General features: G+C 43.6%; 1 protein-coding gene across 1 annotated transcript in view; it reads right to left on the bottom strand.

The window, feature by feature from the left end:
- Positions 1-17,938, bottom strand: part of LOC137570946 (uncharacterized) — a 102,144-nt gene that overhangs the window by 25,945 nt on the left and 58,261 nt on the right. Inside the window, exons 5-7 of the mRNA XM_068279635.1 lie at positions 13,546-13,590; positions 13,329-13,422; positions 3,398-3,454 (exon numbers count right to left, since the gene is read on the bottom strand). The gene's annotated coding sequence lies outside the window, so the exon portion shown is untranslated. The remainder of the gene's footprint in view (positions 1-3,397; positions 3,455-13,328; positions 13,423-13,545; positions 13,591-17,938) is intronic.

The following is a 17,938-nucleotide window of genomic DNA, read 5'->3' on the forward strand; positions in this document are numbered from 1 at the left end:
CTAGCAGATTCGTGTATATTGGGCACAGTGAAAGTCAGAGCATAGAACAGGGTGTAGCAATAGGAAAGTGTACAGTGCAGGGGTGTGCAATGTGGAATCAGGAAATTTGAGGGCCTGAGGCTAATGGACCATTTAGGCGCCCCATTGGCGCTAATGCAAAATATATGTGATTGGGCACCAAAGAAGAAATTTGGGTCCCCAGTAAATAGCAGGCGCCGGGCCCATCCAACCAAAATTTTTAGTTTTAAGAATTAGTGTTTTGATAATGTATTGAAATTCATTTTGAGAATTATAATATCGTAAATTATCATTTTGGGCACCACCAGGGGGGGTCTTAGAGATAGGCCCCACCAGGGTTAGTCATCGGTAGAGGGAGAGTTTTGTGTGAGAGTAGGGTTAGGTTCAGTTGTAGTAAAATATCAGTAAGAACACCAATGCTTTATTATGCCTATTTCGACTGTAAATATAGTCTCATTTTCATTGTTATAGACAATATCTTGCAATTTTATTACCGTTATTTAAACATATTTATTATTCTTTTTCAGATAAAGATATGATAAAAATCTTGTTATAGACAATATCTTAAAATGTATGCTATAAACTGTCCGTTTAGTGACTTTTAATTAGTGATGGGCGAACAGTGTTCGCCACTGTTCGGGTTCGCCCGGATTTTGGCCTGTTCGGGTCGGCACCCCCCGAACACCTCATGGTGTTCGGGAGGGTGCTCGGGCACGCTGCCCGAACAGGCCTTCTTTGCTCGGCCAGACACAGCCGTGTCCGGCCGAACATAGCCCCCTATAGGGTCCCAGCATAAAGGGAGAGCATGCCCCGAGCGCGGGGGGGGGGGGGGGTCGGAAATGCCCCCCACCCCTCCCCGCTAAGCTCTCCCTTCTGCCGGACCCTATAACTTTAAATTTCAGCCCCCCAAAAGTACCCGAGGAGGAGGGCAGGAAGAGGGCACCCGGAGATCCTAGGCGCTAGTACCCTCTGGTACTTTCCGCCCTCTCTTGACGCACTTCCTGTTTACTATTGAAGTCGCGTCAAGAGAGAGCAGAAGTACCGCGATGACGCGCACGAGGGTACGTGTCATGTAGATGACGCGTACCCTCGTTCGCGTCATCGCGGTACTTCTGCTCTCTCTTGACGCGACTTCAATAGTAAACAGGAAGTGCGTCAAGAGAGGGCGGAAGTACCAGAGGGTACTAGCGCCTAGGATCTACGGCTGCCCTCTTCCTGCCCTCCTCCTCGGGTACTTTTGGGGGGCTGAAATTTAAAGCTATAGGGTCCAGCAGAAGGGAGAGCTTAGCGGGGAGGGGTGGGGGGCATTTCGGACCCCCCCCCCCGCGCTTGGGGCATGCTCTCCCTTTATGCTGGGACCCTATAGGGGCCCCAAAGGGAATTGTTCGGGTTGGGTTCGGCCCAAACATGCCGAACATCGGGGGCATGTTCGGCCGAACCCGAACATCTGGATGTTCGCCCATCACTACTTTTAATGTATAGTGTGCTGTGGGTTGATGAAAGGGCACAGGGAGCAGGTTTTGTGACTATTGATGTCAGGGTAGAGGCAAGAGAGGCACCAGCCTAAGGGCGCAGTGTAGGGGGGCGCACAACAGGTTTTGTGACTATTGATATATAGTGCATTGTGGGTTGATGGCAGGATGCAGGGAGCAGGTTTTGTGACTATTGATATATAGTTTATTGTGGGTTGATGGCAGGATGCAGGGAGCAGGTTTTGTGACTATTGATGTATAGTGTACTGTGGGTTGATGGTAGGCACAGGGAGCAGGTTTTGTGACTATTGATGTATAGTGTACTGTGGGTTGATGGCAGGTGCAGGGAGCAGGTTTTGTGACTATTGATGTATAGTGTACTGTGGGTTGATGGCAGGGCACAGGGAGCAGGTTTTGTGACTATTGAAGTATAGTGTACTGTAGGTTGATGGCAGGTGCAGGGTGCAGGTTTTGTGACTAGTGATGTATAGTGTACTGTGGGTTGATGGCAGGGCATAGGGAGCAGATTTTGTGACTATTGATGTATAGTGTACTGTGGGTTGATGGCAGGTGCAGGGAGCAGGTTTTGTGACTATTGATGTATAGTGTATTAGTGACTTGATCCTATATGGTGGGTGGAGCTTCTCATGGGAGTGTGGATAGGTGGAGCATGAGGGTCTAAGTGTGTGTGTGTGAATGTGTGTGTGCGTGCGTGCGTGCGTAGGGGCAGAACCTAAAGATGGCTGCAGACACTGGTTCCACTGAATTCTTCCACTTCCTCTTCCTTTTATCTCCTGCTTTCAGAAGACAACAGGATATACGACCTCAAGTGCACAAAAAATTCAGCAGGAACAATGATTGCAATGAGCAAAAATCCTGTTGCAAATGAGTCACACTGATGGAAACATTTGCTGCGGTTTCCATCAGTTTTTATATACCTAGAGGTTGATTTACTAAGCTGCTCTGTTATAGCAGCGCAGCCTAATGACAACAGTGCATAGTAATAATTCTTAGCGCACACTGTGCAGTCATAGCATGCACTGCTAAATTATGCCCTGCTCTGATAGTTTAAAGTGAGTGTTTACCAATTTCAAAATAAAAAAAAGTCGGATACTCACCTAAGGAGATGGAAGGCTCGGTCCTAATGAGCCTTCCCTCTCCTCTCCCGGTGCCCGGTCCCGCGCAGGATCCCCCGTGGCAGTATTCGACCAGTTCGGTCAAATACTGCCACTTCCGCATGCCTTCGGGAGCTTTCTGAAGCCTTCGGGAGCACTCGGGCTCCCGAAGACGGGCCCCGCCATACTACGCATGCGCGAGCGCCCTCTATGACGCACTCGCGCGTGCGTAGTATGGAGCGGCTCGTCCTCGGAAGCCCGAGTGCTCCCGAAGACCTCCGAAGTCCCTGCGGCGGCGGACGCGAACGGAGGAGCCAGCGCAGCACCGAGGGCACCGGGAGAGGAGAGGGAAGGCTCATTAGGACCGAGCCTTCCCTCTCCTTAGGGGAGTATCCGACTTTTTTATTTTTAAACTAGTACCCATTAGCTTTAACAAGTGTGGAGACGTGGCGGGTTCAGTGGCTTCAAAGTGCTGCCTACTGGGCCAATCACAGTGCAGGAATATAGTTCTTTGAAGCTAGTGGATCCACCAGGGCTCCTTGCTTGTTAAACTATAAGAGCAGAGCATAATTTAGTAGCACACGCTATGACTGCATAGGGTGTGCTGAGAATAATTACCACTGGCTTTTGTCATTAGGCTGTGCTGCTGTAGCAGCGCAGCTTAGTGAGTCAACCCCCTAGTGTTTTGCGATCCGCGGGCCATCGAAATCTGATCACAAATCATTGCTTTTGGAAAAGGGCCCTAACAGGTAAATGTATTTAGCTTAATGAAGGATGACATTTGATACTTACCGGCAGATGGTGGGGGTGGAGCAGAGGTCACACCCGGATCCACCGTCTTCTTCACCTCTGTGAAAACAAAAGGAACAGAATAAAATGATTATGCAGGAGAACAGAGGCGCCAAAAGGATAAAAGGAAGCTAAATGAGCTTAAAAACCAAATTCTTGGTAAATAGAGGAGGTAGTAGTGGACTTACCTCCTCCAAGTAGACACACAACGACTGTAGTAAAGACAGTCAATATATTTTATTTATGAACTTAAAATATGCAACGCGTTTCGCAGGTTTGATCCCGCTTCATCAGGCAATAACAACGGAGCAATAGCTGTAAACAGAGATAATTGGCTCATAACCCATGTGTAGTCATACAGTCATTAAATTGTATAAAAATAAAAATATATATATAAAAACTATAAATAAATATCAAACATCAGAGGTGAAATAGGTATTAAAAAGTGGGGGTGATTGGGATAAAGACAGTGGAACAGGTAATTGTGAGCAGTGATGAGCAAAACTGTTAATATTCTTTTCACATAAAATCTTGCAATAATAATGCTTAATTCAAATTTTAAGTAAACAATTTTGGGGAAAAAATTCCCATTAAATTGCGCGGTTTTTGCGTACATTGCACATATTCACGAAAAAAACACCGATCTTTTGGGCTAGAATAAAAATTATTGTTTCAGACGTTTTGCGCTAAAATATAGTTCTATACGTTTTTACAATAAAATATTGATCTTATGTATTTTTGCGCTAAAAGCAAAGAATGTAAAAATCAAAGATAAACCTCAAATCAAAAACCGAATTCTCAATGCAAAAGTTCACAAGCAATTGAAAACTTGAAGGTATCATAAAGAAAGACAGCTGGGACTTACCATATGTGGTCAGTAGAAGAGCCAGGCACCTCTGTGAGGGCTCACTTCCAGGAGTGCTCATTTATACTACTTTGGGGGTTGATTGACCAATCACAGTGCTTGGTAAATGTGCTGAGTCATTCTGCACATGTGCAGATGAAACTAGCAGTTGCTGGTGCCATTTTGGAATAGGGCAAGAGTAAGGGCAAGTTCATTTTAGTGATGCAGTGCCATCTAGTGGTGGATTGTGATATATGTATATAGGTGATTGTATGAAAAAGTGCATAGTAGAGCGTAACAATTACCTGAACAGATAAAATAAGTACCTGCAAGACAGGTTAAAATGATGTGATATATGTAGAATAATAAGATAATCAAAGAATATTAAAAACGCATACTATAAAAATATGTAAAAACCTCTAAGAAAAGCATGATATAAAACACTAGGAAAAATTGTCACATCTGTGTCACTTGATGTTGTAGCATCATGATATAAATAACCATATTGTTGTCTATCCATCCATACGTTTTTACAGTTTTGTGGCACTGTATTGATCATAATTTACAGTAAAAAATATAAAACTGTAAAATCATAACATCAGAAATTAAAAAATTAAAAGAGAGGACTAGATAAAAGTGTGAACGGAACAGTATGAATATATTGCTTACAAAATGAATAGATTTTTTCTAGGACCTCGTTTAATCCTTCTGGAGCGAGTGTCCCAAGAGTCTGGATCCAGTACATTTCTAGTTTTTTGAGTTTCTCAAATGCCGCTGGTTCTGATTCGTTAATGGTGTCAATTAAGGTGATGGAAAAAGTGTCGGGTTTGCTCTGGTGCATGAGGTGAAAGTGGCGTGAAACACTGTGCATGGGAAATTTATTAAGAATGTTCCTTTTATGTTGGCCGATTCGGCTCCGGGCTTCTTGAGTTGTTCTGCCAACATACTGGAGATGACAGGCACAAGTAATCACGTAAATAACGAATTTGGACTGGCAGGAGATGTGTTTCTTTATGGAGTAATGGGTATTGGTGACAAATGATTTAAATGAGGAGGTATTGGAGACAAAGGTGCATGCTAGACAACGGATGTGGTTGCAGGACCAGGACCCTGGTGTGGAGGGGGCTTGGTTAGGTGTACTTTCAGTTTTGTGGCAGCGGAGTCTGCTGGGGGCTAGTAAGTTACGGAGGTTGGGTGCTCTTCTATAAGTGATGAGTGGCTTATTGGGTAGAATGGGTCTGAGGTATGGGTCCTGGAGTAAAATTTCCCATCTTTTGTTGAGTATTGATCTGATGCCCTGGTGTTCTTTGCTAAATTGTGTGATGAATCTGGGGGGTGGATTTGCATCAGTATTAGGATTGGGTATTGGGTATGAAATGGAGGGTTGTTTAGCTTTATGGCATGCATCACGGATGAGTTTTTTCGGGTATTTTCGAGCAGTAAATTTCTTGGTAAGTGTTTTGGATTGTGTAATATAATCATGGTTATCGGTACAATTTCTGTGTATGCGTCTGAACTGGCTGTAGGGTGTATTTTGGGTCCAAGGTCTGTGATGAAAGCTATTGAAGTGGATGTAGTTGTTGGAGTCTACGGATTTGAAGAAGGTCTTGGTTTTGATTTTACTGTGTTCGGTGAAAATCGTTAGGTCCAGGAAGTCGATGGATACAGGGTGATGTTGTGAGGTGAATTGAAGGCCGGCTTTGTTTGAGTTTAGAAATTGTATGAATGCGGGGATGAGTGTGATGTCACCTTTCCAAATAAAAAACAGGTCATCGATGTAACGTTTGTATAGTATAATGTTGTCGGTAAATGGATGTTCAGTTTCTATTAGTTGTTGTTCAATGTAGCCCATGGTGAGGTTTGCATATGATGGTGCAAAGGAGCTACCCATAGCTGTGCCGCTGATTTGGTGGTAGTATTTGTCATTGAAGGAAAAAATGTTATTGTTAAGGATGAATTCGGTGCATTGTAAAAGAAAATTCTGTTGTATGGGTGGCATGGAGGGAACAGTGGTAAGGAAGAATTGTATAGCTGATAAACCAAACTGATGGGGAATGTTGGTGTAAAGCGATGTGATGTCACAAGTGAGCCAATGGTATTCAGAGGACCAGGGGATGTGGGATAGTATTTGTATCAGATGTTGCGAGTCCTTCCGATATGATGGGAGGTTGGTAACTATTGGTTGTAGGTGTCGGTCGATGAAGCGGGAGAGATTGCTTGTCATGGAGTCGATACCTGATATGATTGGTCGGCCGGGTGGTTTATGGAGATCTTTGTGTATTTTGGGGAGATAGTAGAAGAAGGGGGTTTTTGGGTGAAAATTAAGAATGAAATTACGTTCGTTTTTGGTGATGATGTTTAGTAGTAGGGCTTGGTTAATGAAGTCTTTAAGGATTTTATTGAGTGTGATGGTGGGGTCTGAGGAAAGTTTATTGTAGTGTCTGGGGTCTTCAAGGAGCCTTGCGGCTTCCTCTAAGTAGTCTGTTCTGTTGAGGATAACTATACCGCCGCCTTTGTCGGCGGATTTTATGATGAGGTCTGGATTGTTGAGGAGAGATTTGAGAGCAGAATTTTCTTTGGGTGTGAGATTGGGTTTAACAGTAGGTGTGTGATATTGTAAGGTCTGTAAGTCATCTAAAACCAGGGAGTAAAATGTTTCAATGAAATTACCCTTTGAGGCTGTCGGATAGAAGCGGGATTTACCTTTAAGCTGTGTGGTGATGCATCTTTCAAGTTGTATTTCGTTTGGATCAGAGGAGACTACCGGTAAATTGTCGTTATTCGTGATAATGAGAGGGGCGGAGGTGAGTAGGGTTTGATTCTTTTTGATGGCAAAGTGTCTTTTGAGGGTGAGTTTCCGTATGTAGGAATTGAGGTCAGTGAAGAGATCAAACATATTGGTGGAATTGATGGGACAGAAAGACAGCCCCTTTTCCAGCAGTGTAGTTTCAGGTTGAGTGAGTATGTGATTCGAGAGGTTAAAAATGCATTTTATGGGTTGATCTTTGGATTCTGTTTGTGTGGGTATTTTGTTTTTGCCTTTTCCCCTCGAGCCCCTTTTCCTACGTTTGGGTGGGGAAGAGGTTAATATGGTTACTCGGGGTGGTGGGTTCTGTTCTGGGTGGTGACTGGGTAGGGTTGTGGGGTGGTCGTCGTTTTCTGGGAGAGGGATGGGGGCAATTCTAAAAAAGAGTTGGACAGATTGGGTTTATTTTGTAGAGTGGGTGCTTGATGGGATTGAATCTTGAGGGGTTGGAAAAAGTATTTTATTGAGGTTTGAACTGTGTTTGGGGCCAGGAGGGGAAGACTTTGAGAGAGAAGGGCTGCCCGGGTGGGTTGGGGGTGGGGACTCGGGAGTGGGGAATAGTTGGGTGATGATGGGTCTGTATCACAGAGGCTGATCTGTGAGATCCCAAATTCTGTTGGGGAAACTGGTTCAGAAATTGGTATGGGGGTGTGGTCCTGAATGACGTTTTGGGCTAATGTGGTGGGGTTGGCGATGAGGGGGTCCAAGTGAGGTACTTTGGCGGCCTTGGTAGTGGAGACCGGGACAGTGGTGGCGGGTGTGTTGCCAGTCATCTCCATGTTGTCATCAGATTTGTCTGGGCTGCTGGCTATTTCATTGAAAGTTCTTTTTTTGGGGTTTGTCCTCATGGGTTTTGGTTCTAGATTGGGTCTGGGGGTAGAGTGTGTTGTGTTGGGCAGTGTTGTGGGTAGTGGTTGGATGGGTAGGGGAGTGTTGTAGAGGGTAGGGGTGTCTGTGGGCTTAGGCTGTGGGGGGGGGGGGGGGGGTGGGGCTGTGATTGGGACATATCCAGTTGGTGGGGGGTGGAACAGGGGAGGTGGGGGATATGGTGGTATTTGAATTGTGGTGGGGGAGGGATAGACAGGCTCATGAGTGGGCATGGTGTGGATGTGGGGTGATATTTGGGTGGTGGGTTGTGAGGGGGGCGGGGGGGACCGCCTGGGGGAGGTCTCGGTTTACGCTCCCTTTCGCGATGTTCTGCGTATGCCAGGCGGTCCCTGTTTAGCTTTTTGATTTTGTTATCCATGGTGTCCCGTTCAAACTTTTTTACTTTATTTGTGAGATTCGACATTAGTGGGTAATACTGTGGGTTATCGATATGCAGAGACAGAACTTCTCTGCATTCATTGATGATTGGCTGTAAATTGTTGACCAGCGTAGTGCGTTTATTTATTAATCTGGTCATCATACCTTCGCCACAAGATTCAAGGTACTCGTACCATTCTGTAGAGTATACGGTGTCATTCGGGAAGGCTGATAATGTCTTAACTCGAATAAATTTCCCATGCACAGTGTTTCACGCCACTTTCACCTCATGCACCAGAGCAAACCCGACACTTTTTCCATCACCTTAATTGACACCATTAACGAATCAGAACCAGCGGCATTTGAGAAACTCAAAAAACTAGAAATGTACTGCATCCAGACTCTTAGGACACTCGCTCCAGAAGGATTAAACGAGGTCCTAGAAAAAATCTATTAATTTTGTAAGCAATATATTCATACTGTTCCGTTCACACTTTTATCTAGTCCTCTCTTTTAATTTTTTAATTTCTGATGTTATGATTTTACAGGTTTATATTTTTTACTGTAAATTATGATCAATACAGTGCCACAAAACTGTAAAAACGTATGGATGGATAGACAACAATATGGTTATTTATATCATGATGCTACAACATCAAGTGACACAGATGTGACAATTTTTCCTAGTGTTTTATATCATGCTTTTCTTAGAGGTTTTTACATATTTTTATAGTATGCGTTTTTAATATTCTTTGATTATCTTATTATTCTACATATATCACATCATTTTAACCTGTCTTGCAGGTACTTATTTTATCTGTTCAGGTAATTGTTACGCTCTACTATGCACTTTTTCATACAATCACCTATATACATATATCACAATCCACCACTAGATGGCACTGCATCACTAAAATGAACTTGCCCTTACTCTTGCCCTATTCCAAAATGGCACCAGCAACTGCTAGTTTCATCTGCACATGTGCAGAATGACTCAGCACATTTACCAAGCACTGTGATTGGTCAATCAACCCCCAAAGTAGTATAAATGAGCACTCCTGGAAGTGAGCCCTCACAGAGGTGCCTGGCTCTTCTACTGACCACATATGGTAAGTCCCAGCTGTCTTTCTTTATGGTACCTTCATGTTTTCAATTGCTTGTGAACTTTTGCATTGAGAATTCGGTTTTTGATTTGAGGTTTATCTTTGATTTTTACATTCTTTGCTTTTAGCGCAAAAATACACAAGATCAATATTTTATTGTAAAAACGTATAGAACTATATTTTAGCGCAAAACGTCTGAAACAATTTTTATTCTAGCCCAAAAGATCGTTGTTTTTTTCGTGAATATGTGCAATGTACGCAAAAACCGCGCAATTTAACGTGAATTTTTTCCCCAAAATTGTTTACTTAAAATTTGAATTAAGCATTATTATTGCAAGATTTTATGTGAAAAGAATATTAACAGTTTTGCTCATCACTGCTCACAATTACCTGTTCCACTGTCTTTATCCCAATCACCCCCACTTTTTAATACCTATTTCACCTCTGATGTTTGATATTTATTTATAGTTTTTATATATATTTTTATTTTTATACAATTTAATGACTGTATGACTACACATGGGTTATGAGCCAATTATCTCTGTTTACAGCTATTGCTCCGTTGTTATTGCCTGATGAAGCGGGATCAAACCTGCGAAACGCGTTGCATATTTGGAGTTCATAAATAAAATATATTGACTGTCTTTACTACAGTCGTGTGTCTACTTGGAGGAGGTAAGTCCACCACTACCTCCTCTATTTACCAAGAATTTGGTTTTTAACCCATTCAGGTTCCGTGGTTTTCACGAGAGAAATGTTCACCTCCCATTCATTAGCCTATAACTTTATCACTACTTATCACAATGAACTGATCTATATCTTGTTTTTTCCGCCACCAATTAGGCTTTCTTTGGGGGTACATTTTGCTAAGAGCCACTTTACTGTAAACGCATTTTAACAGGAAGAATAAGAAAAAAATGGAAAAATTCATTATTTCTCAGTTTTCAGCCATTATAGTTTTAAAATAATACATGCCTCCATAATTAAAACTCACGTATTGTATATGCCCATATGTCCCGGGTATTTCACCGTTAAAATTATGTCCCTATCACAATGTATGGCGACAATATTTTATTTGGAAATAAAGGTGCATTTTTTCCATTTTGCATCCATCACTATTAACAAGTTTAAAATAAAAAAAATATAGAAATATTTCATCTTTACATTGATATTTAAAAAGTTTAGACCCTTAGGTAAATATTTACATTTTTTTTTTTTATAGTAAACATTTTATTTGGGTAGTTTTGGGAGGGTGGGGGGTAAACAATAGATTTATAATGTAAATATGTGTTGATTTTAATTCGTTTTTATTTTCAGGTGTAGTATTACGTTTTGGCCACAAGATGGCGGCCATGAGTTTGTTTACATGACGTCACTCTAAGCGTAACACACGCTTAGAGTGGCGCATCAGGCAGTGAATGGCCAGAAAAGGCGCAGCTTCCGAGAGAAGCTGTCGCTTTTTCAGCGGGGGAGAGGAATCAGTGATCGGACTTCATAGTCCGATACATTGATTCCCTGACTACCGAATCCGCGGCCGGGAGTGCGCGTGCACGCGCGCGATCGGCCGCGGGGGCGCGCGGTAGCGCACATGGTTTCTGGACGTAGTTTCTACGTCCAGAAACCAAAATAGGTTAAGGTCATTTAGCTTCCTTTTATCCTTTTGGCGCCTCTGTTCTCCTGCATAATATTGAGTCCACCCTGGGTGGAGGGTTGAACCCCCTTTTTCTCATCTACAGAGAGCGACTTCTTATTCCTGAGTGGGGTCAGGAAAATCTCCCCACCTGCCTTTACAGTGGTTGCCTAATGGTAACCCTGGTTTGTGAGTATTAATATTTACTCTATCTAGTAACCATTTACCAGTACATATTACACTATTGGGGCTCTTGGTGTTCCTTGTTTTTATCTCGTTGCAAGCTCGCTTGGCCCATCCACGGATCAGGGCACCCTACACCAATTGCAGACCCTCAAACATGGAGTTCGTTAATGATCGATCTACACATTTAAACAGCGCCAGGATCTCCTGGCGCTGTTTAAACGCAATCCGGACCTGCCCAATGTTCCCGCCTCCATACCCACTACTGATGGACCTGTACCAGATCCCATCGATCTCAAACCTACATTCCTTAACCACTTCGTCCACAGGTCAGTAGATATACGTCCTCTGGGACTTCATCTAAGCCACAGGTCAGTAGAATCTACTGACCTGTATTGAAGCAGTGCTGTGCAGGATTGGGCTTGCTCCTGTGCACATTTCTGGCACTATCTGATGCAGGACTAATTGGTGAATGGGAATATAAGTTTCCTGAGCTAATGAGATTGATTTTTACTATGAAAAATACTTTTATTTTCTCATTTCATAGTGAAAAATACACTCTGTGGCATTATTTCAGAATCAAATATCTTCACCATAAATTGTGACCGGAACATAATCTAAGTTTTGTGATAAGCGGTAAGAATAGCCAAACAAAATTTGTGCTTTTTTATCTACAGTAGCACTTTTTATTTTTAAACTGGAATTGGTAAAACTGAGAAATACATGTTTTTTCTATTTTTTCTTTGTTTTCCCATTAAAATTCATAGAAAACAAAATTGTTTGAGGGGAAAAAATGGCATACAATGAAAGCCTAGTTTGTCTTGAAAAAAACAATATATATTTCATTTCTGTGTCATAAGTAGGGATAAAGTTATTTCTGATTAAATAGGGACATAGCTAAACTGTCAAAACTGCTCTGGTCAATAAGTTGAAAACAAGGTCTGGATGCGAAGTGGTTAAACTTGAAAATGCCTTAAAAGAGGAGTTTTTCCAATTAGCGGACATAGCAATGCAGCAGACTTATATAAACGAAAAGATCTCCCCCGATGGTATTCGAGTTAAGACATTATCAGCCTTCCCGAATGACACCGTATACTCTACAGAATGGTACGAGTACCTTGAATCTTGTGGCGAAGGTATGATGACCAGATTAATAAATAAACGCACTAGCAAAGTGCTAGCTGCGTCCAGCAAAAAAAAAAATAAACAAATCGGCCCAGTAGGGCCTGAGCGGCACCCTCCGGCGGCTTACCCCGAACGTACTGCCAAGGAGGTTAAAATGCATTTACAGTAAAGTGGCTCTTAGCAAAATGTACCCCCCCCCCCCCAAAGAAAGCCTAATTGGTGGTGGGAAAAACAAAATATAGATCAGTTCATTGTGATAAGTAGTGATAAAGTTATAGGCTAATGAATGGGAGGTGAACATTTCTCAAGTGAAAACGACGGAACGCAAATGGGTTAATGGGATGCTAAGAATTCTGAGTTCATGCAGTTTTTATGCTTATTTTATGAACATTTATGAAGATATAAAATGGAGCATCTGCTGTATCTGATTGATCCTTGCGGAAAATGCTAGCATTCTTGCCCATAATGAAAATCTATGGGCTGCATAAAAAGAAATACATTTATGCATGGGAGACAAGGAGTTAAGGAGGCTTGGGAGGGGGGACCCCAGGCTGTCTGTTTTCATGAAATGTATACAATATGTATACAGAACTCGGAATGCAGTAACCTGTACTGCAGCAGTGTCATTTTACACAGTTTAAAAACCATTTTTTTATGAAACTTTAAAATCGTCTTTTTCAAAAACTATAAGGTCTTTTTACAATTTTTTTTTAACATGTTCCTACTCATCTGTTTAATGTACATGCCAAATTTGGCGATGATAGCATGTAAGGGATCTTCACAATTAACCACGGAATTTAGCACTATTGACTTCAATGTAAACGCGAATTCGGTACTCGGAATTGCAGAATTTTTGAGTTTCGAGTGCTTACTCAGAACTGCCAAATTCCGATGGCAAACTCAAAATTCGGAATCCGAGAGCTCAGCCCTAACCCTCCTTACTTCTACAGCTGAGGGAAGGGGTTGTGTACCCAGGGCTAGTGATTATAGATACTTACTAGGTGCGTCACCAGTAGTAGCCTCCAATAATTAATCCTATTAACAAGCCGACTGCTAGGATGATGATGATGACCAAAAGCCATGTTGGAATTTCTGTAAAACAAGGAAAGAGAAAGAATTATGAGCAGAGATGATCACACTGGGTCTGTAGAAAAATGCTTTCACACCTCTTGTTACAAGAAGGCACGGCTGTCCTCTAATGTAACAAAATATTACCTGCTTCCAGAACTTCCTCAACTTCTGGCAAATCCATTGCAGAACCTGAAATACAAGCAGAAAACATTATTAGTGCAAGCTGATTAGCTGATAAGTGTGTTTCCATGTTACAGGTGGAGTGACGTTATATCAATAGTAAGGGGCCCGAATGTTGAGGGATTCAGGAAGATGCTCCAGCCTGGATGTAGACTGTCACTGGGAGCGGATCCGAGATGAAAAACTAACTATAGCAAATAACTTTTTATCTATATATCTTATCTAAAGTTTAGATAGTTTACACAGCAAATCTAGCTGCAAACAACTTCAACAGAATATGATTATTTCTTCCTGTGAAACAATGACAGCAGCCATGTTGTTTGTAAACATTACACACAGGCAAGCTGATCTGCATATCCAGCACTCAGCCTGTGAAAACCTAATTCTCCCTCCTCCTCCCCTCTGCCTCTGAAATCTCTGGCTAGTAACACCTCCCCCTCCTCCTGCCCAGACCGAGATCCCATAAGCTTTTGCAACAGTCTAAAAATGCCAAGGCACTCTGAAAAGCTGTGGGGGAGGCTTGTTTAGTTTATAGGGAATTAGAGTATTAAAACAAAGACAAAAAAGTATTTGGCTTGAGGAATGCCCTATAAACAATATGAAAGGAACACAATTATGCAATGAGTAAAAGTTTATCTCAGGTCCACTTTAATAAAAGGCTGCTAGCACCTGTGACCCAGATGTGAAACGGCCAGTGTGCCGCTCTGTTCCTAGGCTTCCACCCCTTCCAGCCACTCACCCCTTCAGCACCGTATGTACATTTCAGGCACAAGCACTGCATGTGCTATGTTGATTATGCTATTTGCTACACCAGGAAATCACTTTTTTGACTGTGCCCAGATCTTTCCTCCTTTGTTTTATGCATTAATAAAAGGTTGCCTCACAGAGGCGGATCAGGATCTACCAGGGCCGGGACAAGGTTCTCCAGCATTAGAGGCGGAGATTCCAAAGGACACCCCACCAGAGCAAGGACAAGGTCCTCCAGCACCCAAGGCTGAGACACCAAAGTGCGCCCCTCCATCCCTCCCACCCCAGCCGTCACACACTGATTGCTATTAGACTAAGAGGGCCACAGGGCCCACAACCTCTCCAACACCTTAATATCTAGTTATCTGGCTTGCAGTCACTGCTATGTATCCCCTTTTCTTATTTCTTTCTGCTTCATACACAATTAGGAATGACAACTGAATGAATTGTGCGCCCCCTCCTACACTGCGCCCTGAGGCTGGAGCCCCTCCAGCCTATGCCTCGGCCCGGCCCTGCACCCCACTGAGTTGTGCCTGCCCCAGTGTAGGTAGCAAATGTGCTCCCAGTATTGTGCCCAGTTTAGATAGCCAGATGTGCCCCAAATATTAGGTAGCCCCCTCCCCAGAGAAGATAGCCAGATGTACCCTGAGTTTTAGGGAGCACCCCATCCCCAGGTTAGATAGCCATAGTATAAAACCTTGATTACATTTACTGTGCTTATTTTTACCACAGCTTCACTACAACAGTCAATCAGAGCTTTCAGAGCCGTTTTCTTTTAAAAAATGGAAAATCCCTCTCTATTTCTAGTGCAGCGATTGCAGGTGTATGGATCGATTACGGTGCATTTGCCGCAAGAAGAAAAAAAAAGACAGGAAAATATTTAAAATTGCCAATTTGCAAAAAACTCACAGAGTGGCATGATCGCTATGTGATTTCCCTATACTTTATATATTTTACTAGCAGATTCGTGTATATTGGGCACAGTGAAAGTCAGAGCATAGAACAGGGTGTAGCAATAGGAAAGTGTACAGTGCAGGGGTGTGCAATGTGGAATCAGGAAATTTGAGGGCCTGAGGCTAATGGACCATTTAGGCGCCCCATTGGCGCTAATGCAAAATATATGCGATTGGGCACCAAAGAAGAAATTTGGGTCCCCAGTAAATAGCAGGCGCCGGGCCCATCCAACCAAAATTTTTAGTTTTAAGAATTAGTGTTTTGATAATGTATTGAAATTCATTTTGAGAATTATAATATCGTAAATTATCATTTTGGGCACCACCAGGGGGGGTCTTAGAGATAGGCCCCACCAGGGTTAGTCATCGGTAGAGGGAGAGTTTTGTGTGAGAGTAGGGTTAGGTTCAGTTGTAGTAAAATATCAGTAAGAACACCAATGCTTTATTATGCCTATTTCGACTGTAAATATAGTCTCATTTTCATTGTTATAGACAATATCTTGCAATTTTATTACCGTTATTTAAACATATTTATTATTCTTTTTCAGATAAAGATATGATAAAAATCTTGTTATAGACAATATCTTAAAATGTATGCTATAAACTGTCCGTTTAGTGACTTTTAATTAGTGATGGGCGAACAGTGTTCGCCACTGTTCGGGTTCGCCCGGATTTTGGCCTGTTCGGGTTCGGTTCGGCACCCCCCGAACACCTCATGGTGTTCGGGAGGGTGCTCGGGCACGCTGCCCGAACAGGCCTTTTTTGCTCGGCCAGACACAGCCGTGTCCGGCCGAACATAGCCCCCTATAGGGTCCCAGCATAAAGGGAGAGCATGCCCCGAGCGCGGGGGGAGGGGGGCATGCTCTCCCCTTCTGCCGGACCCTATAACTTTAAATTTCAGCCCCCCAAAAGTACCCGAGGAGGAGGGCAGGAAGAGGGCACCCGGAGTTCCTAGGCGCTAGTACCCTCTGGTACTTCCGCCCTCTCTTGACGCACTTCCTGTTTACTATTGAAGTCGCGTCAAGAGAGAGCAGAAGTACCGCGATGACGCGCACGAGGGTACGTGTCATGTAGATGACGCGTACCCTCGTTCGCGTCATCGCGGTACTTCTGCTCTCTCTTGACGCGACTTCAATAGTAAACAGGAAGTGCGTCAAGAGAGGGCGGAAGTACCAGAGGGTACTAGCGCCTAGGATCTACGGCTGCCCTCTTCCTGCCCTCCTTCTCGGGTACTTTTGGGTGGGCTGAAATTTAAAGTTATAGGGTCCAGCAGAAGGGAGAGCTTAGCGGGGAGGGGTGGGGGGCATTTCGGACCACCCCCCCCCCCCCGCGCTTGGGGCATGCTCTCCCTTTATGCTGGGACCCTATAGGTGCCCCAAAGGGACATGTTCGGGTTGGGTTCGGGGTTCGGCCCGAACATGCCGAACATCGGGGGCATGTTCGGCCGAACCACCCGGAACCCGAACATCTGGATGTTCGCCCATCACTACTTTTAATGTATAGTGTGCTGTGGGTTGATGAAAGGGCACAGGGAGCAGGTTTTGTGACTATTGATGTCAGGGTAGAGGCAAGAGAGGCACCAGCCTAAGGGCGCAGTGTAGGGGGGCGCACAACAGGTTTTGTGACTATTGATATATAGTGCATTGTGGGTTGATGGCAGGATGCAGGGAGCAGGTTTTGTGACTATTGATATATAGTTTATTGTGGGTTGATGGCAGGATGCAGGGAGCAGGTTTTGTGACTATTGATGTATAGTGTACTGTGGGTTGATGGTAGGCACAGGGAGCAGGTTTTGTGACTATTGATGTATAGTGTACTGTGGGTTGATGGTAGGCACAGGGAGCAGGTTTTGTGACTATTGATGTATAGTGTACTGTGATTTGATGGCAGGATGCAGGGAGCAGGTTTTGTGACTATTGATGTATAGTGTACTGTGGGTTGATGGCAGGTGCAGGGAGCAGGTTTTGTGACTAGTGATGTATAGTGTACTGTGGGTTGATGGCAGGTGCAGGGAGCAGGTTTTGTGACTATTGATGTATAGTGTACTGTGGGTTGATGGCAGGGCATAGGGAGCAGATTTTGTGACTATTGATGTATAGTGTACTGTGGGTTGATGGCAGGTGCAGGGAGCAGGTTTTGTGACTATTGATGTATAGTGTATTAGTGACTTGATCCTATATGGTGGGTGGAGCTTCTCATGGGAGTGTGGATAGGTGGAGCATGAGGGTCTAAGTGTGTGTGTGTGTGTGTGTGTGTGTGTGTGTGCGTGCGTGCGTGCGTGCGTGCGTGCGTGCGTGCGTGCGTGCGTGCGTGCGTAGGGGCAGAACCTAAAGATGGCTGCAGACACTGGTTCCACTGAATTCTTCCACTTCCTCTTCCTTTTATCTCCTGCTTTCAGAAGACAACAGGATATACGACCTCAAGTGCACAAAAAATTCAGCAGGAACAATGATTGCAATGAGCAAAAATCCTGTTGCAAATGAGTCACACTGATGAAAACATTTGCTGCGGTTTCCATCAGTTTTTATATACCTAGAGGTTGATTTACTAAGCTGCTCTGTTATAGCAGCGCAGCCTAATGACAACAGTGCATAGTAATAATTCTTAGCGCACACTGTGCAGTCATAGCATGCACTGCTAAATTATGCCCTGCTCTG

Source organism: Hyperolius riggenbachi, chromosome 4 (genome assembly GCF_040937935.1).
Source record: "Hyperolius riggenbachi isolate aHypRig1 chromosome 4, aHypRig1.pri, whole genome shotgun sequence".
Lineage (NCBI taxonomy): Eukaryota > Metazoa > Chordata > Amphibia > Anura > Hyperoliidae > Hyperolius > Hyperolius riggenbachi.